Raw genomic sequence first — 26,956 nt, 5'->3', positions numbered from 1 at the left:
AAGTTGCTGACTGCTGACTGCGTTGGTGGTATAGTGGTGAGCATAGCTGCCTTCCAAGCAGTTGACACGGATTCGATTCCCGGCCAACGCATATCCTTTGGCTCGGGCTGACGTCGAAGCAGAACTCCCTCTGTGACCTGTGCCTCCACCCAAAACTTTTGGATGGAATAATTTCGGATGGACCCATCATTAGCTGAAGTCGCATAACACTTGCAACACTACCGGTAGCAGGGGTCATTGTTTGGACTCTTTTTTTTTTTTTTTTTTTTTTTTTATTGCGCTTTAAACAAAAAGTATTGTGTCAATGCAACTGAACAACATTTATTAGGAACACAGTGCGTCAATAAAGCTACTGTCTTCCGCCTGCGTTGGTGGTATAGTGGTGAGCATAGCTGCCTTCCAAGCAGTTGACCCGGGTTCGATTCCCGGCCAACGCATGTCCTTTGGCTCGGGCTGACGTCGAAGCAGAACTCCTTCTGTGACCTGCGACTCCAACCAAACATTTTGGATGGATCATTCGGAAGACGAAAAGAACCAGCTCTCCCCGTCGGGGAATCGAACCCCGGTCTTCCGCGTGACAGGCGGAGATACTGTCCACTATACTAACGAGGAGCCGTGCATGCTGCCGTTTCTCCCCCAACTGACGGCACTGCACTGACATAACTAAACAATGCATGGCTTCTTCTGACGCAGACCCAGCCCTAGCACCGTAAAATTTCTGATGGACCCATCATTAGCTGAAGTCGCATAACACTTGGAACACTACCCGTAGCAGGGGTCATTGTTTGGACTCTTTTTTTTTGTTTTGTTTTTTTTTAAATTGCGCTTTAAACAGAAAGTATTGCGTCAATGCAACTGAACAACATTAATTAGGAACACAGTGCGTCAAAAAGCAAAATGACAGTTAAAGGCATTTCGTTATTGAACTCTTTGATGACATCATTCAGCTAAGTTCAGTTTAAATAGTATCTGTGCAATAATTTGCAATCAAGTCAACGATATCGCTGTACATGAAGTGTCCCCAGCTCCGCCTGCCAGAAGCGACAGAGGGAAGAAACCAAAACTCGATCGGTGAAAGGATGGAGAAAAAACCCGGTGAGAAACCAGGCTCAATCGGGGAGACAGTTCTCCCCTTGTCAGACGAAACAGGTAGATCAGCTCCAGGCTGCAGGAATGTCAGACTGTGCAGAAGAATCATCTGTTTCCTGTGGTCTTGTCCAGGTGGTCTTTACAGGGGATTTGTATCTGCGGCTCATCTAGTTGTCACGGTCTCCGCTGTGTTTCTGGGCCATAGAGGTCCTTTCTAGGTGTTGATCCACCATCTTCTCTGTATACGGACTGGATCCGGGTGACTGAAGCGGATACAGACTGGATCTGGTGGCTACGGTGACCTCGGAATAAGGGATTTCTTTAAAAGACTTTTTTTTTTCATATAAGATTTTATCCAACTTTTCAGATAGAGGCATGAGAAAGAGATTGCCTTGATTGGGCTTTTGGTTATTATAGGCACTCTCTGCGTTTGACCACTTCGTGTTTATTTAGCCGGATGGGAAGGCAGCGCTTTCTTGTACGTGACGGGATGCAAATTCTTGAAGGCTCTCTTTAGTGACGGGTCCAAACAAAGATCTCATCTGCTCCTCTAGCCCTATCGGCGACTCGTGCACTTCGAGCCTTCTTAGTGAGGCGCAAGTTGCTGACTGCTGACTGCGTTGGTGGTATAGTGGTGAGCATAGCTGCCTTCCAAGCAGTTGGAGAAAGCAGTGCGCATGTCCTTTGGCTCGGGCTGACGTCGAAGCAGAACTCCCTCTGTGACCTGTGCCTCCACCCAAAACTTTTGGATGGAATAATTTCGGATGGACCCATCATTAGCTGAAGTCGCATAACACTTGGAACACTACCCGTAGCAGGGGTCATTGTTTGGACTCTTTTTTTTTTTTTTTTTTTTTTTTAAATTGCGCTTTAAACAGAAAGTATTGCGTCAATGCAACTGAACAACATTAATTAGGAACACAGTGCGTCAAAAAGCAAAATGACAGTTAAAGGCATTTCGTTATTGAACTCTTTGATGACATCATTCAGCTAAGTTCAGTTTAAATAGTATCTGTGCAATAATTTGCAATCAAGTCAACGATATCGCTGTACATGAAGTGTCCCCAGCTCCGCCTGCCAGAAGCGACAGAGGGAAGAAACCAAAACTCGATCGGTGAAAGGATGGAGAAAAAACCCGGTGAGAAACCAGGCTCAATCGGGGAGACAGTTCTCCCCTTGTCAGACGAAACAGGTAGATCAGCTCCAGGCTGCAGGAATGTCAGACTGTGCAGAAGAATCATCTGTTTCCTGTGGTCTTGTCCAGGTGGTCTTTACAGGGGATTTGTATCTGCGGCTCATCTAGTTGTCACGGTCTCCGCTGTGTTTCTGGGCCATAGAGGTCCTTTCTAGGTGTTGATCCACCATCTTCTCTGTATACGGACTGGATCCGGGTGACTGAAGCGGATACAGACTGGATCTGGTGGCTACGGTGACCTCGGAATAAGGGATTTCTTTAAAAGACTTTTTTTTTTCATATAAGATTTTATCCAACTTTTCAGATAGAGGCATGAGAAAGAGATTGCCTTGATTGGGCTTTTGGTTATTATAGGCACTCTCTGCGTTTGACCACTTCGTGTTTATTTAGCCGGATGGGAAGGCAGCGCTTTCTTGTACGTGACGGGATGCAAATTCTTGAAGGCTCTCTTTAGTGACGGGTCCAAACAAAGATCTCATCTGCTCCTCTAGCCCTATCGGCGACTCGTGCACTTCGAGCCTTCTTAGTGACGGCGCAAGTTGCTGACTGCTGACTGCGTTGGTGGTATAGTGGTGAGCATAGCTGCCTTCCAAGCAGTTGACACGGATTCGATTCCCGGCCAACGCATATCCTTTGGCTCGGGCTGACGTCGAAGCAGAACTCCCTCTGTGACCTGTGCCTCCACCCAAAACTTTTGGATGGAATAATTTCGGATGGACCCATCATTAGCTGAAGTCGCATAACACTTGCAACACTACCGGTAGCAGGGGTCATTGTTTGGACTCTTTTTTTTTTTTTTTTTTTTTTTTTTATTGCGCTTTAAACAAAAAGTATTGTGTCAATGCAACTGAACAACATTTATTAGGAACACAGTGCGTCAATAAAGCTACTGTCTTCCGCCTGCGTTGGTGGTATAGTGGTGAGCATAGCTGCCTTCCAAGCAGTTGACCCGGGTTCGATTCCCGGCCAACGCATGTCCTTTGGCTCGGGCTGACGTCGAAGCAGAACTCCTTCTGTGACCTGCGACTCCAACCAAACATTTTGGATGGATCATTCGGAAGACGAAAAGAACCAGCTCTCCCCGTCGGGGAATCGAACCCCGGTCTTCCGCGTGACAGGCGGAGATACTGTCCACTATACTAACGAGGAGCCGTGCATGCTGCCGTTTCTCCCCCAACTGACGGCACTGCACTGACATAACTAAACAATGCATGGCTTCTTCTGACGCAGACCCAGCCCTAGCACCGTAAAATTTCTGATGGACCCATCATTAGCTGAAGTCGCATAACACTTGGAACACTACCCGTAGCAGGGGTCATTGTTTGGACTCTTTTTTTTTGTTTTGTTTTTTTTTAAATTGCGCTTTAAACAGAAAGTATTGCGTCAATGCAACTGAACAACATTAATTAGGAACACAGTGCGTCAAAAAGCAAAATGACAGTTAAAGGCATTTCGTTATTGAACTCTTTGATGACATCATTCAGCTAAGTTCAGTTTAAATAGTATCTGTGCAATAATTTGCAATCAAGTCAACGATATCGCTGTACATGAAGTGTCCCCAGCTCCGCCTGCCAGAAGCGACAGAGGGAAGAAACCAAAACTCGATCGGTGAAAGGATGGAGAAAAAACCCGGTGAGAAACCAGGCTCAATCGGGGAGACAGTTCTCCCCTTGTCAGACGAAACAGGTAGATCAGCTCCAGGCTGCAGGAATGTCAGACTGTGCAGAAGAATCATCTGTTTCCTGTGGTCTTGTCCAGGTGGTCTTTACAGGGGATTTGTATCTGCGGCTCATCTAGTTGTCACGGTCTCCGCTGTGTTTCTGGGCCATAGAGGTCCTTTCTAGGTGTTGATCCACCATCTTCTCTGTATACGGACTGGATCCGGGTGACTGAAGCGGATACAGACTGGATCTGGTGGCTACGGTGACCTCGGAATAAGGGATTTCTTTAAAAGACTTTTTTTTTTCATATAAGATTTTATCCAACTTTTCAGATAGAGGCATGAGAAAGAGATTGCCTTGATTGGGCTTTTGGTTATTATAGGCACTCTCTGCGTTTGACCACTTCGTGTTTATTTAGCCGGATGGGAAGGCAGCGCTTTCTTGTACGTGACGGGATGCAAATTCTTGAAGGCTCTCTTTAGTGACGGGTCCAAACAAAGATCTCATCTGCTCCTCTAGCCCTATCGGCGACTCGTGCACTTCGAGCCTTCTTAGTGACGGCGCAAGTTGCTGACTGCTGACTGCGTTGGTGGTATAGTGGTGAGCATAGCTGCCTTCCAAGCAGTTGACACGGATTCGATTCCCGGCCAACGCATATCCTTTGGCTCGGGCTGACGTCGAAGCAGAACTCCCTCTGTGACCTGTGCCTCCACCCAAAACTTTTGGATGGAATAATTTCGGATGGACCCATCATTAGCTGAAGTCGCATAACACTTGCAACACTACCGGTAGCAGGGGTCATTGTTTGGACTCTTTTTTTTTTTTTTTTTTTTTTTTTATTGCGCTTTAAACAAAAAGTATTGTGTCAATGCAACTGAACAACATTTATTAGGAACACAGTGCGTCAATAAAGCTACTGTCTTCCGCCTGCGTTGGTGGTATAGTGGTGAGCATAGCTGCCTTCCAAGCAGTTGACCCGGGTTCGATTCCCGGCCAACGCATGTCCTTTGGCTCGGGCTGACGTCGAAGCAGAACTCCTTCTGTGACCTGCGACTCCAACCAAACATTTTGGATGGATCATTCGGAAGACGAAAAGAACCAGCTCTCCCCGTCGGGGAATCGAACCCCGGTCTTCCGCGTGACAGGCGGAGATACTGTCCACTATACTAACGAGGAGCCGTGCATGCTGCCGTTTCTCCCCCAACTGACGGCACTGCACTGACATAACTAAACAATGCATGGCTTCTTCTGACGCAGACCCAGCCCTAGCACCGTAAAATTTCTGATGGACCCATCATTAGCTGAAGTCGCATAACACTTGGAACACTACCCGTAGCAGGGGTCATTGTTTGGACTCTTTTTTTTTGTTTTGTTTTTTTTTAAATTGCGCTTTAAACAGAAAGTATTGCGTCAATGCAACTGAACAACATTAATTAGGAACACAGTGCGTCAAAAAGCAAAATGACAGTTAAAGGCATTTCGTTATTGAACTCTTTGATGACATCATTCAGCTAAGTTCAGTTTAAATAGTATCTGTGCAATAATTTGCAATCAAGTCAACGATATCGCTGTACATGAAGTGTCCCCAGCTCCGCCTGCCAGAAGCGACAGAGGGAAGAAACCAAAACTCGATCGGTGAAAGGATGGAGAAAAAACCCGGTGAGAAACCAGGCTCAATCGGGGAGACAGTTCTCCCCTTGTCAGACGAAACAGGTAGATCAGCTCCAGGCTGCAGGAATGTCAGACTGTGCAGAAGAATCATCTGTTTCCTGTGGTCTTGTCCAGGTGGTCTTTACAGGGGATTTGTATCTGCGGCTCATCTAGTTGTCACGGTCTCCGCTGTGTTTCTGGGCCATAGAGGTCCTTTCTAGGTGTTGATCCACCATCTTCTCTGTATACGGACTGGATCCGGGTGACTGAAGCGGATACAGACTGGATCTGGTGGCTACGGTGACCTCGGAATAAGGGATTTCTTTAAAAGACTTTTTTTTTTCATATAAGATTTTATCCAACTTTTCAGATAGAGGCATGAGAAAGAGATTGCCTTGATTGGGCTTTTGGTTATTATAGGCACTCTCTGCGTTTGACCACTTCGTGTTTATTTAGCCGGATGGGAAGGCAGCGCTTTCTTGTACGTGACGGGATGCAAATTCTTGAAGGCTCTCTTTAGTGACGGGTCCAAACAAAGATCTCATCTGCTCCTCTAGCCCTATCGGCGACTCGTGCACTTCGAGCCTTCTTAGTGAGGCGCAAGTTGCTGACTGCTGACTGCGTTGGTGGTATAGTGGTGAGCATAGCTGCCTTCCAAGCAGTTGGAGAAAGCAGTGCGCATGTCCTTTGGCTCGGGCTGACGTCGAAGCAGAACTCCCTCTGTGACCTGTGCCTCCACCCAAAACTTTTGGATGGAATAATTTCGGATGGACCCATCATTAGCTGAAGTCGCATAACACTTGGAACACTACCCGTAGCAGGGGTCATTGTTTGGACTCTTTTTTTTTTTTTTTTTTTTTTTTAAATTGCGCTTTAAACAGAAAGTATTGCGTCAATGCAACTGAACAACATTAATTAGGAACACAGTGCGTCAAAAAGCAAAATGACAGTTAAAGGCATTTCGTTATTGAACTCTTTGATGACATCATTCAGCTAAGTTCAGTTTAAATAGTATCTGTGCAATAATTTGCAATCAAGTCAACGATATCGCTGTACATGAAGTGTCCCCAGCTCCGCCTGCCAGAAGCGACAGAGGGAAGAAACCAAAACTCGATCGGTGAAAGGATGGAGAAAAAACCCGGTGAGAAACCAGGCTCAATCGGGGAGACAGTTCTCCCCTTGTCAGACGAAACAGGTAGATCAGCTCCAGGCTGCAGGAATGTCAGACTGTGCAGAAGAATCATCTGTTTCCTGTGGTCTTGTCCAGGTGGTCTTTACAGGGGATTTGTATCTGCGGCTCATCTAGTTGTCACGGTCTCCGCTGTGTTTCTGGGCCATAGAGGTCCTTTCTAGGTGTTGATCCACCATCTTCTCTGTATACGGACTGGATCCGGGTGACTGAAGCGGATACAGACTGGATCTGGTGGCTACGGTGACCTCGGAATAAGGGATTTCTTTAAAAGACTTTTTTTTTTCATATAAGATTTTATCCAACTTTTCAGATAGAGGCATGAGAAAGAGATTGCCTTGATTGGGCTTTTGGTTATTATAGGCACTCTCTGCGTTTGACCACTTCGTGTTTATTTAGCCGGATGGGAAGGCAGCGCTTTCTTGTACGTGACGGGATGCAAATTCTTGAAGGCTCTCTTTAGTGACGGGTCCAAACAAAGATCTCATCTGCTCCTCTAGCCCTATCGGCGACTCGTGCACTTCGAGCCTTCTTAGTGACGGCGCAAGTTGCTGACTGCTGACTGCGTTGGTGGTATAGTGGTGAGCATAGCTGCCTTCCAAGCAGTTGACACGGATTCGATTCCCGGCCAACGCATATCCTTTGGCTCGGGCTGACGTCGAAGCAGAACTCCCTCTGTGACCTGTGCCTCCACCCAAAACTTTTGGATGGAATAATTTCGGATGGACCCATCATTAGCTGAAGTCGCATAACACTTGCAACACTACCGGTAGCAGGGGTCATTGTTTGGACTCTTTTTTTTTTTTTTTTTTTTTTTTTTATTGCGCTTTAAACAAAAAGTATTGTGTCAATGCAACTGAACAACATTTATTAGGAACACAGTGCGTCAATAAAGCTACTGTCTTCCGCCTGCGTTGGTGGTATAGTGGTGAGCATAGCTGCCTTCCAAGCAGTTGACCCGGGTTCGATTCCCGGCCAACGCATGTCCTTTGGCTCGGGCTGACGTCGAAGCAGAACTCCTTCTGTGACCTGCGACTCCAACCAAACATTTTGGATGGATCATTCGGAAGACGAAAAGAACCAGCTCTCCCCGTCGGGGAATCGAACCCCGGTCTTCCGCGTGACAGGCGGAGATACTGTCCACTATACTAACGAGGAGCCGTGCATGCTGCCGTTTCTCCCCCAACTGACGGCACTGCACTGACATAACTAAACAATGCATGGCTTCTTCTGACGCAGACCCAGCCCTAGCACCGTAAAATTTCTGATGGACCCATCATTAGCTGAAGTCGCATAACACTTGGAACACTACCCGTAGCAGGGGTCATTGTTTGGACTCTTTTTTTTTGTTTTGTTTTTTTTTAAATTGCGCTTTAAACAGAAAGTATTGCGTCAATGCAACTGAACAACATTAATTAGGAACACAGTGCGTCAAAAAGCAAAATGACAGTTAAAGGCATTTCGTTATTGAACTCTTTGATGACATCATTCAGCTAAGTTCAGTTTAAATAGTATCTGTGCAATAATTTGCAATCAAGTCAACGATATCGCTGTACATGAAGTGTCCCCAGCTCCGCCTGCCAGAAGCGACAGAGGGAAGAAACCAAAACTCGATCGGTGAAAGGATGGAGAAAAAACCCGGTGAGAAACCAGGCTCAATCGGGGAGACAGTTCTCCCCTTGTCAGACGAAACAGGTAGATCAGCTCCAGGCTGCAGGAATGTCAGACTGTGCAGAAGAATCATCTGTTTCCTGTGGTCTTGTCCAGGTGGTCTTTACAGGGGATTTGTATCTGCGGCTCATCTAGTTGTCACGGTCTCCGCTGTGTTTCTGGGCCATAGAGGTCCTTTCTAGGTGTTGATCCACCATCTTCTCTGTATACGGACTGGATCCGGGTGACTGAAGCGGATACAGACTGGATCTGGTGGCTACGGTGACCTCGGAATAAGGGATTTCTTTAAAAGACTTTTTTTTTCATATAAGATTTTATCCAACTTTTCAGATAGAGGCATGAGAAAGAGATTGCCTTGATTGGGCTTTTGGTTATTATAGGCACTCTCTGCGTTTGACCACTTCGTGTTTATTTAGCCGGATGGGAAGGCAGCGCTTTCTTGTACGTGACGGGATGCAAATTCTTGAAGGCTCTCTTTAGTGACGGGTCCAAACAAAGATCTCATCTGCTCCTCTAGCCCTATCGGCGACTCGTGCACTTCGAGCCTTCTTAGTGACGGCGCAAGTTGCTGACTGCTGACTGCGTTGGTGGTATAGTGGTGAGCATAGCTGCCTTCCAAGCAGTTGACACGGATTCGATTCCCGGCCAACGCATATCCTTTGGCTCGGGCTGACGTCGAAGCAGAACTCCCTCTGTGACCTGTGCCTCCACCCAAAACTTTTGGATGGAATAATTTCGGATGGACCCATCATTAGCTGAAGTCGCATAACACTTGCAACACTACCGGTAGCAGGGGTCATTGTTTGGACTCTTTTTTTTTTTTTTTTTTTTTTTTATTGCGCTTTAAACAAAAAGTATTGTGTCAATGCAACTGAACAACATTTATTAGGAACACAGGGCGTCAATAAAGCTACTGTCTTCCGCCTGCGTTGGTGGTATAGTGGTGAGCATAGCTGCCTTCCAAGCAGTTGACCCGGGTTCGATTCCCGGCCAACGCATGTCCTTTGGCTCGGGCTGACGTCGAAGCAGAACTCCTTCTGTGACCTGCGACTCCAACCAAACATTTTGGATGGATCATTCGGAAGACGAAAAGAACCAGCTCTCCCCGTCGGGGAATCGAACCCCGGTCTTCCGCGTGACAGGCGGAGATACTGTCCACTATACTAACGAGGAGCCGTGCATGCTGCCGTTTCTCCACCAACTGACGGCACTGCACTGACATAACTAAACAATGCATGGCTTCTTCTGACGCAGACCCAGCCCTAGCACCGTAAAATTTCTGATGGACCCATCATTAGCTGAAGTCGCATAACACTTGGAACACTACCCGTAGCAGGGGTCATTGTTTGGACTCTTTTTTTTTGTTTTGTTTTTTTTTAAATTGCGCTTTAAACAGAAAGTATTGCGTCAATGCAACTGAACAACATTAATTAGGAACACAGTTCGTCAAAAAGCAAAATGACAGTTAAAGGCATTTCGTTATTGAACTCTTTGATGACATCATTCAGCTAAGTTCAGTTTAAATAGTATCTGTGCAATAATTTGCAATCAAGTCAACGATATCGCTGTACATGAAGTGTCCCCAGCTCCGCCTGCCAGAAGCGACAGAGGGAAGAAACCAAAACTCGATCGGTGAAAGGATGGAGAAAAAACCCGGTGAGAAACCAGGCTCAATCGGGGAGACAGTTCTCCCCTTGTCAGACGAAACAGGTAGATCAGCTCCAGGCTGCAGGAATGTCAGACTGTGCAGAAGAATCATCTGTTTCCTGTGGTCTTGTCCAGGTGGTCTTTACAGGGGATTTGTATCTGCGGCTCATCTAGTTGTCACGGTCTCCGCTGTGTTTCTGGGCCATAGAGGTCCTTTCTAGGTGTTGATCCACCATCTTCTCTGTATACGGACTGGATCCGGGTGACTGAAGCGGATACAGACTGGATCTGGTGGCTACGGTGACCTCGGAATAAGGGATTTCTTTAAAAGACTCTTTTTTTTCATATAAGATTTTATCCAACTTTTCAGATAGAGGCATGAGAAAGAGATTGCCTTGATTGGGCTTTTGGTTATTATAGGCACTCTCTGCGTTTGACCACTTCGTGTTTATTTAGCCGGATGGGAAGGCAGCGCTTTCTTGTACGTGACGGGATGCAAATTCTTGAAGGCTCTCTTTAGTGACGGGTCCAAACAAAGATCTCATCTGCTCCTCTAGCCCTATCGGCGACTCGTGCACTTCGAGCCTTCTTAGTGACGGCGCAAGTTGCTGACTGCTGACTGCGTTGGTGGTATAGTGGTGAGCATAGCTGCCTTCCAAGCAGTTGACACGGATTCGATTCCCGGCCAACGCATATCCTTTGGCTCGGGCTGACGTCGAAGCAGAACTCCCTCTGTGACCTGTGCCTCCACCCAAAACTTTTGGATGGAATAATTTCGGATGGACCCATCATTAGCTGAAGTCGCATAACACTTGCAACACTACCGGTAGCAGGGGTCATTGTTTGGACTCTTTTTTTTTTTTTATTTTTTTTATTGCGCTTTAAACAAAAAGTATTGTGTCAATGCAACTGAACAACATTAATTAGGAACACAGTGCGTCAAAAAGCAAAATGACAGTTAAAGGCATTTCGTTATTGAACTCTTTGATGACATCATTCAGCTAAGTTCAGTTTAAATAGTATCTGTGCAATAATTTGCAATCAAGTCAACGATATCGCTGTACATGAAGTGTCCCCAGCTCCGCCTGCCAGAAGCGACAGAGGGAAGAAACCAAAACTCGATCGGTGAAAGGATGGAGAAAAAACCCGGTGAGAAACCAGGCTCAATCGGGGAGACAGTTCTCCCCTTGTCAGACGAAACAGGTAGATCAGCTCCAGGCTGCAGGAATGTCAGACTGTGCAGAAGAATCATCTGTTTCCTGTGGTCTTGTCCAGGTGGTCTTTACAGGGGATTTGTATCTGCGGCTCATCTAGTTGTCACGGTCTCCGCTGTGTTTCTGGGCCATAGAGGTCCTTTCTAGGTGTTGATCCACCATCTTCTCTGTATACGGACTGGATCCGGGTGACTGAAGCGGATACAGACTGGATCTGGTGGCTACGGTGACCTCGGAATAAGGGATTTCTTTAAAAGACTTTTTTTTTTCATATAAGATTTTATCCAACTTTTCAGATAGAGGCATGAGAAAGAGATTGCCTTGATTGGGCTTTTGGTTATTATAGGCACTCTCTGCGTTTGACCACTTCGTGTTTATTTAGCCGGATGGGAAGGCAGCGCTTTCTTGTACGTGACGGGATGCAAATTCTTGAAGGCTCTCTTTAGTGACGGGTCCAAACAAAGATCTCATCTGCTCCTCTAGCCCTATCGGCGACTCGTGCACTTCGAGCCTTCTTAGTGACGGCGCAAGTTGCTGACTGCTGACTGCGTTGGTGGTATAGTGGTGAGCATAGCTGCCTTCCAAGCAGTTGGAGAAAGCAGTGCGCATGTCCTTTGGCTCGGGCTGACGTCGAAGCAGAACTCCCTCTGTGACCTGTGCCTCCACCCAAAACTTTTGGATGGAATAATTTCGGATGGACCCATCATTAGCTGAAGTCGCATAACACTTGGAACACTACCCGTAGCAGGGGTCATTGTTTGGACTCTTTTTTTTTTTTTTTTTTTTTTTAAATTGCGCTTTAAACAGAAAGTATTGCGTCAATGCAACTGAACAACATTAATTAGGAACACAGTGCGTCAAAAAGCAAAATGACAGTTAAAGGCATTTCGTTATTGAACTCTTTGATGACATCATTCAGCTAAGTTCAGTTAAAATAGTATCTGTGCAATAATTTGCAATCAAGTCAACGATATCGCTGTACATGAAGTGTCCCCAGCTCCGCCTGCCAGAAGCGACAGAGGGAAGAAACCAAAACTCGATCGGTGAAAGGATGGAGAAAAAACCCGGTGAGAAACCAGGCTCAATCGGGGAGACAGTTCTCCCCTTGTCAGACGAAACAGGTAGATCAGCTCCAGGCTGCAGGAATGTCAGACTGTGCAGAAGAATCATCTGTTTCCTGTGGTCTTGTCCAGGTGGTCTTTACAGGGGATTTGTATCTGCGGCTCATCTAGTTGTCACGGTCTCCGCTGTGTTTCTGGGCCATAGAGGTCCTTTCTAGGTGTTGATCCACCATCTTCTCTGTATACGGACTGGATCCGGGTGACTGAAGCGGATACAGACTGGATCTGGTGGCTACGGTGACCTCGGAATAAGGGATTTCTTTAAAAGACTTTTTTTTTTCATATAAGATTTTATCCAACTTTTCAGATAGAGGCATGAGAAAGAGATTGCCTTGATTGGGCTTTTGGTTATTATAGGCACTCTCTGCGTTTGACCACTTCGTGTTTATTTAGCCGGATGGGAAGGCAGCGCTTTCTTGTACGTGACGGGATGCAAATTCTTGAAGGCTCTCTTTAGTGACGGGTCCAAACAAAGATCTCATCTGCTCCTCTAGCCCTATCGGCGACTCGTGCACTTCGAGCCTTCTTAGTGACGGCGCAAGTTGCTGACTGCTGACTGCGTTGGTGGTATAGTGGTGAGCATAGCTGCCTTCCAAGCAGTTGGAGAAAGCAGTGCGCATGTCCTTTGGCTCGGGCTGACGTCGAAGCAGAACTCCCTCTGTGACCTGTGCCTCCACCCAAAACTTTTGGATGGAATAATTTCGGATGGACCCATCATTAGCTGAAGTCGCATAACACTTGCAACACTACCCGTAGCAGGGGTCATTGTTTGGACTCTTTTTTTTTTTTTTTTTTTTTTTTAATTGCGCTTTAAACAAAAAGTATTGTGTCAATGCAACTGAACAACATTTATTAGGAACACAGTGCGTCAAAAAGCAAAATGACAGTTAAAGGCATTTCGTTATTGAACTCTTTGATGACATCATTCAGCTAAGTTCAGTTTAAATAGTATCTGTGCAATAATTTGCAATCAAGTCAACGATATCGCTGTACATGAAGTGTCCCCAGCTCCGCCTGCCAGAAGCGACAGAGGCAAGAAACCAAAACTCGATCGGTGAAAGGATGGAGAAAAAACCCGGTGAGAAACCAGGCTCAATCGGGGAGACAGTTCTCCCCTTGTCAGACGAAACAGGTAGATCAGCTCCAGGCTGCAGGAATGTCAGACTGTGCAGAAGAATCATCTGTTTCCTGTGGTCTTGTCCAGGTGGTCTTTACAGGGGATTTGTATCTGCGGCTCATCTAGTTGTCACGGTCTCCGCTGTGTTTCTGGGCCATAGAGGTCCTTTCTAGGTGTTGATCCACCATCTTCTCTGTATACGGACTGGATCCGGGTGACTGAAGCGGATACAGACTGGATCTGGTGGCTACGGTGACCTCGGAATAAGGGATTTCTTTAAAAGACTTTTTTTTTCATATAAGATTTTATCCAACTTTTCAGATAGAGGCATGAGAAAGAGATTGCCTTGATTGGGCTTTTGGTTATTATAGGCACTCTCTGCGTTTGACCACTTCGTGTTTATTTAGCCGGATGGGAAGGCAGCGCTTTCTTGTACGTGACGGGATGCAAATTCTTGAAGGCTCTCTTTAGTGACGGGTCCAAACAAAGATCTCATCTGCTCCTCTAGCCCTATCGGCGACTCGTGCACTTCGAGCCTTCTTAGTGACGGCGCAAGTTGCTGACTGCTGACTGCGTTGGTGGTATAGTGGTGAGCATAGCTGCCTTCCAAGCAGTTGACACGGATTCGATTCCCGGCCAACGCATATCCTTTGGCTCGGGCTGACGTCGAAGCAGAACTCCCTCTGTGACCTGTGCCTCCACCCAAAACTTTTGGATGGAATAATTTCGGATGGACCCATCATTAGCTGAAGTTGCATAACACTTGCAACACTACCGGTAGCAGGGGTCATTGTTTGGACTCTTTTTTTTTTTTTTTTTTTTTTTATTGCGCTTTAAACAAAAAGTATTGTGTCAATGCAACTGAACAACATTTATTAGGAACACAGTGCGTCAATAAAGCTACTGTCTTCCGCCTGCGTTGGTGGTATAGTGGTGAGCATAGCTGCCTTCCAAACAGTTGACCCGGGTTCGATTCCCGGCCAACGCATGTCCTTTGGCTCGGGCTGACGTTGAAGCAGAACTCCTTCTGTGACCTGCGACTCCAACCAAACATTTTGGATGGATCATTCGGAAGACGAAAAGAACCAGCTCTCCCCGTCGGGGAATCGAACCCCGGTCTTCCGCGTGACAGGCGGAGATACTGTCCACTATACTAACGAGGAGCCGTGCATGCTGCCGTTTCTCCCCCAACTGACGGCACTGCACTGACATAACTAAACAATGCATGGCTTCTTCTGACGCAGACCCAGCCCTAGCACCGTAAAATTTCTGATGGACCCATCATTAGCTGAAGTCGCATAACACTTGGAACACTACCCGTAGCAGGGGTCATTGTTTGGACTCTTTTTTTTTTTTTTTTTTTTTTTAAATTGCGCTTTAAACAGAAAGCATTGCGTCAATGCAACTGAACAACATTAATTAGGAACACAGTGCGTCAAAAAGCAAAATGACAGTTAAAGGCATTTCGTTATTGAACTCTTTGATGACATCATTCAGCTAAGTTCAGTTTAAATAGTATCTGTGCAATAATTTGCAATCAAGTCAACGATATCGCTGTACATGAAGTGTCCCCAGCTCCGCCTGCCAGAAGCGACAGAGGGAAGAAACCAAAACTCGATCGGTGAAAGGATGGAGAAAAAACCCGGTGAGAAACCAGGCTCAATCGGGGAGACAGTTCTCCCCTTGTCAGACGAAACAGGTAGATCAGCTCCAGGCTGCAGGAATGTCAGACTGTGCAGAAGAATCATCTGTTTCCTGTGGTCTTGTCCAGGTGGTCTTTACAGGGGATTTGTATCTGCGGCTCATCTAGTTGTCACGGTCTCCGCTGTGTTTCTGGGCCATAGAGGTCCTTTCTAGGTGTTGATCCACCATCTTCTCTGTATACGGACTGGATCCGGGTGACTGAAGCGGATACAGACTGGATCTGGTGGCTACGGTGACCTCGGAATAAGGGATTTCTTTAAAAGACTTTTTTTTTCATATAAGATTTTATCCAACTTTTCAGATAGAGGCATGAGAAAGAGATTGCCTTGATTGGGCTTTTGGTTATTATAGGCACTCTCTGCGTTTGACCACTTCGTGTTTATTTAGCCGGATGGGAAGGCAGCGCTTTCTTGTACGTGACGGGATGCAAATTCTTGAAGGCTCTCTTTAGTGACGGGTCCAAACAAAGATCTCATCTGCTCCTCTAGCCCTATCGGCGACTCGTGCACTTCGAGCCTTCTTAGTGACGGCGCAAGTTGCTGACTGCTGACTGCGTTGGTGGTATAGTGGTGAGCATAGCTGCCTTCCAAGCAGTTGGAGAAAGCAGTGCGCATGTCCTTTGGCTCGGGCTGACGTCGAAGCAGAACTCCCTCTGTGACCTGTGCCTCCACCCAAAACTTTTGGATGGAATAATTTCGGATGGACCCATCATTAGCTGAAGTCGCATAACACTTGGAACACTACCCGTAGCAGGGGTCATTGTTTGGACTCTTTTTTTTTTTTTTTTTTTTTTTTTAAATTGCGCTTTAAACAGAAAGTATTGCGTCAATGCAACTGAACAACATTAATTAGGAACACAGTGCGTCAAAAAGCAAAATGACAGTTAAAGGCATTTCGTTATTGAACTCTTTGATGACATCATTCAGCTAAGTTCAGTTTAAATAGTATCTGTGCAATAATTTGCAATCAAGTCAACGATATCGCTGTACATGAAGTGTCCCCAGCTCCGCCTGCCAGAAGCGACAGAGGGAAGAAACCAAAACTCGATCGGTGAAAGGATGGAGAAAAAACCCGGTGAGAAACCAGGCTCAATCGGGGAGACAGTTCTCCCCTTGTCAGACGAAACAGGTAGATCAGCTCCAGGCTGCAGGAATGTCAGACTGTGCAGAAGAATCATCTGTTTCCTGTGGTCTTGTCCAGGTGGTCTTTACAGGGGATTTGTATCTGCGGCTCATCTAGTTGTCACGGTCTCCGCTGTGTTTCTGGGCCATAGAGGTCCTTTCTAGGTGTTGATCCACCATCTTCTCTGTATACGGACTGGATCCGGGTGACTGAAGCGGATACAGACTGGATCTGGTGGCTACGGTGACCTCGGAATAAGGGATTTCTTTAAAAGACTTTTTTTTTCATATAAGATTTTATCCAACTTTTCAGATAGAGGCATGAGAAAGAGATTGCCTTGATTGGGCTTTTGGTTATTATAGGCACTCTCTGCGTTTGACCACTTCGTGTTTATTTAGCCGGATGGGAAGGCAGCGCTTTCTTGTACGTGACGGGATGCAAATTCTTGAAGGCTCTCTTTAGTGACGGGTCCAAACAAAGATCTCATCTGCTCCTCTAGCCCTATCGGCGACTCGTGCACTTCGAGCCTTCTTAGTGACGGCGCAAGTTGCTGACTGCTGACTGCGTTGGTGGTATAGTGGTGAGCATAGCTGCCTTCCAAGCAGTTGACACGGATTCGATTCCCGGCCAACGCATATCCTTTGGCTCGGGCTGACGTCGAAGCAGAACTCCTTCTGTGACCTGCGACTCCAACCAAACATTTTGGATGGATCATTCGGAAGACGAAAAGAACCAGCTCTCCCCGTCGGGGAATCGAACCCCGGTCTTCCGCGTGACAGGCGGAGATACTGTCCACTATACTAACGAGGAGCCGTGCATGCTGCCGTTTCTCCCCCAACTGACGGCACTGCACTGACATAACTAAACAATGCATGGCTTCTTCTGACGCAGACCCAGCCCTAGCACCGTAAAATTTCTGATGGACCCATCATTAGCTGAAGTCGCATAACACTTGGAACACTACCCGTAGCAGGGGTCATTGTTTGGACTCTTTTTTTTTTTTTTTTTTTTTTTAAATTGCGCTTTAAACAGAAAGTATTGCGTCAATGCAACTGAACAACATTAATTAGGAACACAGTGCGTCAAAAAGCAAAATGACAGTTAAAGGCATTTCGTTATTGAACTCTTTGATGACATCATTCAGCTAAGTTCAGTTTAAATAGTATCTGTGCAATAATTTGCAATCAAGTCAACGATATCGCTGTACATGAAGTGTCCCCAGCTCCGCCTGCCAGAAGCGACAGAGGGAAGAAACCAAAACTCGATCGGTGAAAGGATGGAGAAAAAACCCGGTGAGAAACCAGGCTCAATCGGGGAGACAGTTCTCCCCTTGTCAGACGAAACAGGTAGATCAGCTCCAGGCTGCAGGAATGTCAGACTGTGCAGAAGAATCATCTGTTTCCTGTGGTCTTGTCCAGGTGGTCTTTACAGGGGATTTGTATCTGCGGCTCATCTAGTTGTCACGGTCTCCGCTGTGTTTCTGGGCCATAGAGGTCCTTTCTAGGTGTTGATCCACCATCTTCTCTGTATACGGACTGGATCCGGGTGACTGAAGCGGATACAGACTGGATCTGGTGGCTACGGTGACCTCGGAATAAGGGATTTCTTTAAAAGACTTTTTTTTTCATATAAGATTTTATCCAACTTTCAGATAGAGGCATGAGAAAGAGATTGCCTTGATTGGGCTTTTGGTTATTATAGGCACTCTCTGCGTTTGACCACTTCGTGTTTATTTAGCCGGATGGGAAGGCAGCGCTTTCTTGTACGTGACGGGATGCAAATTCTTGAAGGCTCTCTTTAGTGACGGGTCCAAACAAAGATCTCATCTGCTCCTCTAGCCCTATCGGCGACTCGTGCACTTCGAGCCTTCTTAGTGACGGCGCAAGTTGCTGACTGCTGACTGCGTTGGTGGTATAGTGGTGAGCATAGCTGCCTTCCAAGCAGTTGGAGAAAGCAGTGCGCATGTCCTTTGGCTCGGGCTGACGTCGAAGCAGAACTCCCTCTGTGACCTGTGCCTCCACCCAAAACTTTTGGATGGAATAATTTCGGATGGACCCATCATTAGCTGAAGTCGCATAACACTTGCAACACTACCCGTAGCAGGGGTCATTGTTTGGACTCTTTTTTTTTTTTTTTTTTTTTTATTGCGCTTTAAACAAAAAGTATTGTGTCAATGCAACTGAACAACATTTATTAGGAACACAGTGCGTCAAAAAGCAAAATGACAGTTAAAGGCATTTCGTTATTGAACTCTTTGATGACATCATTCAGCTAAGTTCAGTTTAAATAGTATCTGTGCAATAATTTGCAATCAAGTCAACGATATCGCTGTACATGAAGTGTCCCCAGCTCCGCCTGCCAGAAGCAACAGAGGCAAGAAACCAAAACTCGATCGGTGAAAGGATGGAGAAAAAACCCGGTGAGAAACCAGGCTCAATCGGGGAGACAGTTCTCCCCTTGTCAGACGAAACAGGTAGATCAGCTCCAGGCTGCAGGAATGTCAGACTGTGCAGAAGAATCATCTGTTTCCTGTGGTCTTGTCCAGGTGGTCTTTACAGGGGATTTGTATCTGCGGCTCATCTAGTTGTCACGGTCTCCGCTGTGTTTCTGGGCCATAGAGGTCCTTTCTAGGTGTTGATCCACCATCTTCTCTGTATACGGACTGGATCCGGCTGACTGAAGCGGATACAGACTGGATCTGGTGGCTACGGTGACCTCGGAATAAGGGATTTCTTTAAAAGACTTTTTTTTTCATATAAGATTTTATCCAACTTTTCAGATAGAGGCATGAGAAAGAGATTGCCTTGATTGGGCTTTTGGTTATTATAGGCACTCTCTGCGTTTGACCACTTCGTGTTTATTTAGCCGGATGGGAAGGCAGCGCTTTCTTGTACGTGACGGGATGCAAATTCTTGAAGGCTCTCTTTAGTGACGGGTCCAAACAAAGATCTCATCTGCTCCTCTAGCCCTATCGGCGACTCGTGCACTTCGAGCCTTCTTAGTGACGGCGCAAGTTGCTGACTGCTGACTGCTGACTGCGTTGGTGGTATAGTGGTGAGCATAGCTGCCTTCCAAGCAGTTGGAGAAAGCAGTGCGCATGTCCTTTGGCTCGGGCTGACGTCGAAGCAGAACTCCCTCTGTGACCTGTGCCTCCACCCAAAACTTTTGGATGGAATAATTTCGGATGGACCCATCATTAGCTGAAGTCGCATAACACTTGCAACACTACCCGTAGCAGGGGTCATTGTTTGGACTCTTTTTTTTTTTTTTTTTTTTTTTTTTTTAATTGCGCTTTAAACAAAAAGTATTGTGTCAATGCAACTGAACAACATTTATTAGGAACACAGTGCGTCAAAAAGCAAAATGACAGTTAAAGGCATTTCGTTATTGAACTCTTTGATGACATCATTCAGCTAAGTTCAGTTTAAATAGTATCTGTGCAATAATTTGCAATCAAGTCAACGATATCGCTGTACATGAAGTGTCCCCAGCTCCGCCTGCCAGAAGCGACAGAGGCAAGAAACCAAAACTCGATCGGTGAAAGGATGGAGAAAAAACCCGGTGAGAAACCAGGCTCAATCGGGGAGACAGTTCTCCCCTTGTCAGACGAAACAGGTAGATCAGCTCCAGGCTGCAGGAATGTCAGACTGTGCAGAAGAATCATCTGTTTCCTGTGGTCTTGTCCAGGTGGTCTTTACAGGGGATTTGTATCTGCGGCTCATCTAGTTGTCACGGTCTCCGCTGTGTTTCTGGGCCATAGAGGTCCTTTCTAGGTGTTGATCCACCATCTTCTCTGGATACGGACTGGATCCGGGTGACTGAAGCGGATACAGACTGGATCTGGTGGCTACGGTGACCTCGGAATAAGGGATTTCTTTAAAAGACTTTTTTTTTCATATAAGATTTTATCCAACTTTTCAGATAGAGGCATGAGAAAGAGATTGCCTTGATTGGGCTTTTGGTTATTATAGGCACTCTCTGCGTTTGACCACTTCGTGTTTATTTAGCCGGATGGGAAGGCAGCGCTTTCTTGTACGTGACGGGATGCAAATTCTTGAAGGCTCTCTTTAGTGACGGGTCCAAACAAAGATCTCATCTGCTCCTCTAGCCCTATCGGCGACTCGTGCACTTCGAGCCTTCTTAGTGACGGCGCAAGTTGCTGACTGCTGACTGCGTTGGTGGTATAGTGGTGAGCATAGCTGCCTTCCAAGCAGTTGGAGAGAGCAGTGCGCATGTCCTTTGGCTCGGGCTGACGTCGAAGCAGAACTCCCTCTGTGACATGTGCCTCCACCCAAAACTTTTGGATGGAATAATTTCGGATGGACCCATCATTAGCTGAAGTCGCATAACACTTGCAACACTACCCGTAGCAGGGGTCATTGTTTGGACTCTTTTTTTTTTTTTTTTTTTTTTTTAATTGCGCTTTAAACAAAAAGTATTGTGTCAATGCAACTGAACAACATTTATTAGGAACACAGTGCGTCAATAAAGCTACTGACTTCCGCCTGCGTTGTTGGTATAGTGGTGAGCATAGCTGCCTTCCAAGCAGTTGACCCGGGTTCGATTCCCGGCCAACGCATGTCCTTTTGCTCGGGCTGACGTCGAAGCAGAACTCCTTCTGTGACCTGCGAATCCAACCAAACATTTTGGATGGATCATTCGGAAGACGAAAAGAACCAGCTCTCCCCGTCGGGGAATCGAACCCCGGTCTTCCGCGTGACAGGCGGAGATACTGTCCACTATACTAACGAGGAGCCGTGCATGCTGCCGTTTCTCCCCCAACTGACGGCACTGCACTGACATAACTAAACAATGCATGGCTTCTTCTGACGCAGACCCAGCCCTAGCACCGTAAAATTTCTGATGGACCCATCATTAGCTGAAGTCGCATAACACTTGGAACACTACCCGTAGCAGGGGTCATTGTTTGGACTCTTTTTTTTTTTTTTTTTTTTTTTAAATTGCGCTTTAAACAGAAAGTATTGCGTCAATGCAACTGAACAACATTAATTAGGAACACAGTGCGTCAAAAAGCAAAATGACAGTTAAAGGCATTTCGTTATTGAACTCTTTGATGACATCATTCAGCTAAGTTCAGTTTAAATAGTATCTGTGCAATAATTTGCAATCAAGTCAACGATATCGCTGTACATGAAGTGTCCCCAGCTCCGCCTGCCAGAAGCGACAGAGGGAAGAAACCAAAACTCGATCGGTGAAAGGATGGAGAAAAAACCCGGTGAGAAACCAGGCTCAGTCGGGGAGACAGTTCTCCCCTTGTCAGACGAAACCAGTAGATCAGCTCCAGGCTGCAGGAATGTCAGACTGTGCAGAAGAATCATCTGTTTCCTGTGGTCTTTTCCAGGTGGTCTTTACAAGGGATTTGTATCTGCGGCTCATCTAGTTGTCACGGTCTCCGCTGTGTTTCTGGGCCATAGAGGTCCTTTCTAGGTGTTGATCCACCATCTTCTCTGGAAACGGACTGGATCCGGGTGACTGAAGCGGATACAGACTGGATCTGGTGGCTACGGTGACCTCGGAATAAGGGATTTCTTTAAAAGACTTTTTTTTTCATATAAGATTTTATCCAACTTTTCAGATAGAGGCATGAGAAAGAGATTGCCTTGATTGGGCTTTTGGTTATTATAGGCACTCTCTGCGTTTGACCACTTCGTGTTTATTTAGCCGGATGGGAAGGCAGCGCTTTCTTGTACGTGACGGGATGCAAATTCTTGAAGGCTCTCTTTAGTTACGGGTCCAAACAAAGATCTCATCTGCTCCTCTAGCCCTATCGGCGACTCGTGCACTTCGAGCCTTCTTAGTGACGGCGCAAGTTGCTGACTGCTGACTGCGTTGGTGGTATAGTGGTGAGCATAGCTGCCTTCCAAGCAGTTGACACGGATTCGATTCCCGGCCAACGCATATCCTTTGGCTCGGGCTGACGTCGAAGCAGAACTCCCTCTGTGACCTGTGCCTCCACCCAAAACTTTTGGATGGAATAATTTCGGATGGACCCATCATTAGCTGAAGTCGCATAACACTTGCAACACTACCGGTAGCAGGGGTCATTGTTTGGACTCTTTTTTTTTTTTTTTATTGCGCTTTAAACAAAAAGTATTGTGTCAATGCAACTGAACAACATTTATTAGGAACACAGTGCGTCAATAAAGCTACTGACTTCCGCCTGCGTTGGTGGTATAGTGGTGAGCATAGCTGCCTTCCAAGCAGTTGACCCGGGTTCGATTCCCGGCCAACGCATGTCCTTTGGCTCGGGCTGACGTCGAAGCAGAACTCCTTCTGTGACCTGCGACTCCAACCAAACATTTTGGATGGATCATTCGGAAGACGAAAAGAACCAGCTCTCCCCGTCGGGGAATCGAACCCCGGTCTTCCGCGTGACAGGCGGAGATACTGTCCACTATACTAACGAGGAGCCGTGCATGCTGCCGTTTCTCCCCCAACTGACGGCACTGCACTGACATAACTAAACAATGCATGGCTTCTTCTGACGCAGACCCAGCCCTAGCACCGTAAAATTTCTGATGGACCCATCATTAGCTGAAGTCGCATAACACTTGGAACACTACCCGTAGCAGGGGTCATTGTTTGGACTCTTTTTTTTTTTTTTTTTTTAAATTGCGCTTTAAACAGAAAGTATTGTGTCAATGCAACTGAACAACATTAATTAGGAACACAGTGCGTCAAAAAGCAAAATGACAGTTAAAGGCATTTCGTTATTGAACTCTTTGATGACATCATTCAGCTAAGTTCAGTTTAAATAGTATCTGTGCAATAATTTGCAATCAAGTCAACGATATCGCTGTACATGAAGTGTCCCCAGCTCCGCCTGCCAGAAGCGACAGAGGGAAGAAACCAAAACTCGATCGGTGAAAGGATGGAGAAAAAACCCGGTGAGAAACCAGGCTCAGTCGGGGAGACAGTTCTCCCCTTGTCAGACGAAACCAGTAGATCAGCTCCAGGCTGCAGGAATGTCAGACTGTGCAGAAGAATCATCTGTTTCCTGTGGTCTTGTCCAGGTGGTCTTTACAAGGGATTTGTATCTGCGGCTCATCTAGTTGTCACGGTCTCCGCTGTGTTTCTGGGCCATAGAGGTCCTTTCTAGGTGTTGATCCACCATCTTCTCTGGATACGGACTGGATCCGGGTGACTGAAGCGGATACAGACTGGATCTGGTGGCTACGGTGACCTCGGAATAAGGGATTTCTTTAAAAGACTTTTTTTTTCATATAAGATTTTATCCAACTTTTCAGATAGAGGCATGAGAAAGAGATTGCCTTGATTGGGCTTTTGGTTATTATAGGCACTCTCTGCGTTTGACCACTTCGTGTTTATTTAGCCGGATGGGAAGGCAGCGCTTTCTTGTACGTGACGGGATGCAAATTCTTGAAGGCTCTCTTTAGTGACGGGTCCAAACAAAGATCTCATCTGCTCCTCTAGCCCTATCGGCGACTCGTGCACTTCGAGCCTTCTTAGTGACGGCGCAAGTTGCTGACTGCTGACTGCGTTGGTGGTATAGTGGTGAGCATAGCTGCCTTCCAAGCAGTTGACACGGATTCGATTCCCGGCCAACGCATATCCTTTGGCTCGGGCTGACGTCGAAGCAGAACTCCCTCTGTGACCTGTGCCTCCACCCAAAACTTTTGGATGGAATAATTTCGGATGGACCCATCATTAGCTGAAGTCGCATAACACTTGCAACACTACCGGTAGCAGGGGTCATTGTTTGGACTCTTTTTTTTTTTTTTTTTTTTTTTTATTGCGCTTTAAACAAAAAGTATTGTGTCAATGCAACTGAACAACATTTATTAGGAACACAGTGCGTCAATAAAGCTACTGACTTCCGCCTGCGTTGGTGGTATAGTGGTGAGCATAGCTGCCTTCCAAGCAGTTGACCCGGGTTCGATTCCCGGCCAACGCATGTCCTTTGGCTCGGGCTGACGTCGAAGCAGAACTCCTTCTGTGACCTGCGACTCCAACCAAACATTTTGGATGGATCATTAGGAAGACGAAAAGAACCAGCTCTCCCCGTCGGGGAATCGAACCCCGTTCTTCCGCGTGACAGGCGGAGATACTGTCCACTATACTAACGAGGAGCCGTGCATGCTGCCGTTTCTCCCCCAACTGACGGCACTGCACTGACATAACTAAACAATGCATGGCTTCTTCTGACGCACACCCAGCCCTAGCACCGTAAAATTTCTGATGGACCCATCATTAGCTGAAGTCGCATAACACTTGGAACACTACCCGTAGCAGGGGTCATTGTTTGGACTCTTTTTTTTTTTTTTTTTTTTTTTTTAAATTGCGCTTTAAACAGAAAGTATTGCGTCAATGCAACTGAACAACATTAATTAGGAACACAGTGCGTCAAAAAGCAAAATGACAGTTAAAGGCATTTCGTTATTGAACTCTTTGATGACATCATTCAGCTAAGTTCAGTTTAAATAGTATCTGTGCAATAATTTGCAATCAAGTCAACGATATCGCTGTACATGAAGTGTCCCCAGCTCCGCCTGCCAGAAGCGACAGAGGGAAGAAACCAAAACTCGATCGGTGAAAGGATGGAGAAAAAACCCGGTGAGAAACCAGGCTCAGTCGGGGAGACAGTTCTCCCCTTGTCAGACGAAACCAGTAGATCAGGTCCAGGCTGCAGGAATGTCAGACTGTGCAGAAGAATCATCTGTTTCCTGTGGTCTTGTCCAGGTGGTCTTTACAAGGGATTTGTATCTGCGGCTCATCTAGTTGTCACGGTCTCCGCTGTGTTTCTGGGCCATAGAGGTCCTTTCTAGGTGTTGATCCACCATCTTCTCTGGATACGGACTGGATCCGGGTGACTGAAGCGGATACAGACTGGATCTGGTGGCTACGGTGACCTCGGAATAAGGGATTTCTTTAAAAGACTTTTTTTTTTCATATAAGATTTTATCCAACTTTTCAGATAGAGGCATGAGAAAGAGATTGCCTTGATTGGGCTTTTGGTTATTATAGGCACTCTCTGCGTTTGACCACTTCGTATTTATTTAGCCGGATGGGAAGGCAGCGCTTTCTTGTACGTGACGGGATGCAAATTCTTGAAGGCTCTCTTTAGTGACGGGTCCAAACAAAGATCTCATCTGCTCCTCTAGCCCTATCGGCGACTCGTGCACTTCGAGCCTTCTTAGTGACGGCGCAAGTTGCTGACTGCTGACTGCGTTGGTGGTATAGTGGTGAGCATAGCTGCCTTCCAAGCAGTTGACCCGGATTCGATTCCCGGCCAAAGCATATCCTTTGGCTCGGGCTGACGTCGAAGCAGAACTCCCTCTGTGACCTGTGCCTCCACCCAAAACTTTTGGATGGAATAATTTCGGATGGACCCATCGTTAGCTGAAGTCGCATAACACTTGCAACACTACCCGTAGCAGGGGTCATTGTTTGGACTCTTTTTTTTTTTTTTTTTTTAATTGCGCTTTAAACAAAAAGTATTGTGTCAATGCAACTGAACAACATTTATTAGGAACACAGTGCGTCAAAAAGCAAAATGACAGTTAAAGGCATTTCGTTATTGAACTCTTTGATGACATCATTCAGCTAAGTTCAGTTTAAATAGTATCTGTGCAATAATTTGCAATCAAGTCAACGATATCGCTGTACATGAAGTGTCCCCAGCTCCGCCTGCCAGAAGCGACAGAGGGAAGAAACCAAAACTCGATCGGTGAAAGGATGGAGAAAAAACCCGGTGAGAAACCAGGCTCAGTCGGGGAGACAGTTCTCCCCTTGTCAGACGAAACCAGTAGATCAGCTCCAGGCTGCAGGAATGTCAGACTGTGCAGAAGAATCATCTGTTTCCTGTGGTCTTGTCCAGGTGGTCTTTACAAGGGATTTGTATCTGCGGCTCATCTAGTTGTCACGGTCTCCGCTGTGTTTCTGGGCCATAGAGGTCCTTTCTAGGTGTTGATCCACCATCTTCTCTGGATACGGACTGGATCCGGGTGACTGAAGCGGATACAGACTGGATCTGGTGGCTACGGTGACCTCGGAATAAGGGATTTCTTTAAAAGACTTTTTTTTTCATATAAGATTTTATCCAACTTTTCAGATAGAGGCATGAGAAAGAGATTGCCTTGATTGGGCTTTTGGTTATTATAGGCACTCTCTGCGTTTGACCACTTCGTGTTTATTTAGCCGGATGGGAAGGCAGCGCTTTCTTGTACGTGACGGGATGCAAATTCTTGAAGGCTCTCTTTAGTGACGGGTCCAAACAAAGATCTCATCTGCTCCTCTAGCCCTATCGGCGACTCGTGCACTTCGAGCCTTCTTAGTGACGGCGCAAGTTGCTGACTGCTGACTGCGTTGGTGGTATAGTGGTGAGCATAGCTGCCTTCCAAGCAGTTGACACGGATTCGATTCCCGGCCAACGCATATCCTTTGGCTCGGGCTGACGTCGAAGCAGAACTCCCTCTGTGACCTGTGCCTCCACCCAAAACTTTTGGATGGAATAATTTCGGATGGACCCATCATTAGCTGAAGTCGCATAACACTTGCAACACTACCGGTAGCAGGGGTCATTGTTTGGACTCTT

The 26,956-nt window shown here is 46.4% G+C and overlaps 7 non-coding genes across 7 annotated transcripts; all 7 read left to right on the top strand.

The window, feature by feature from the left end:
- The first annotated feature begins 365 nt into the window (after positions 1-365).
- Positions 366-437, top strand: trnag-ucc (transfer RNA glycine (anticodon UCC)). The gene has a single exon. It is a non-coding gene; the product is annotated as a tRNA-Gly (tRNA).
- Positions 438-3,186: 2,749 nt separating this feature from the next.
- On the top strand, positions 3,187-3,258 carry trnag-ucc (transfer RNA glycine (anticodon UCC)). The gene has a single exon. It is a non-coding gene; the product is annotated as a tRNA-Gly (tRNA).
- Positions 3,259-4,874: 1,616 nt separating this feature from the next.
- Positions 4,875-4,946, top strand: trnag-ucc (transfer RNA glycine (anticodon UCC)). The gene has a single exon. It is a non-coding gene; the product is annotated as a tRNA-Gly (tRNA).
- A 2,749-nt stretch (positions 4,947-7,695) lies between these two features.
- Positions 7,696-7,767, top strand: trnag-ucc (transfer RNA glycine (anticodon UCC)). Its single transcript has one exon. It is a non-coding gene; the product is annotated as a tRNA-Gly (tRNA).
- A 1,614-nt stretch (positions 7,768-9,381) lies between these two features.
- trnag-ucc (transfer RNA glycine (anticodon UCC)) lies at positions 9,382-9,453 on the top strand. Its single transcript has one exon. It is a non-coding gene; the product is annotated as a tRNA-Gly (tRNA).
- Positions 9,454-22,563: 13,110 nt separating this feature from the next.
- trnag-ucc (transfer RNA glycine (anticodon UCC)) lies at positions 22,564-22,635 on the top strand. The gene has a single exon. It is a non-coding gene; the product is annotated as a tRNA-Gly (tRNA).
- A 1,609-nt stretch (positions 22,636-24,244) lies between these two features.
- trnag-ucc (transfer RNA glycine (anticodon UCC)) lies at positions 24,245-24,316 on the top strand. Its single transcript has one exon. It is a non-coding gene; the product is annotated as a tRNA-Gly (tRNA).
- The last annotated feature ends 2,640 nt before the right edge of the window (positions 24,317-26,956 follow it).

Source organism: Carassius gibelio, chromosome B19 (genome assembly GCF_023724105.1).
Source record: "Carassius gibelio isolate Cgi1373 ecotype wild population from Czech Republic chromosome B19, carGib1.2-hapl.c, whole genome shotgun sequence".
Lineage (NCBI taxonomy): Eukaryota > Metazoa > Chordata > Actinopteri > Cypriniformes > Cyprinidae > Carassius > Carassius gibelio.
The sequence above is the reverse complement of the archived record's forward strand: the minus strand, read 5'-3'. Positions and strand labels throughout refer to the sequence as shown.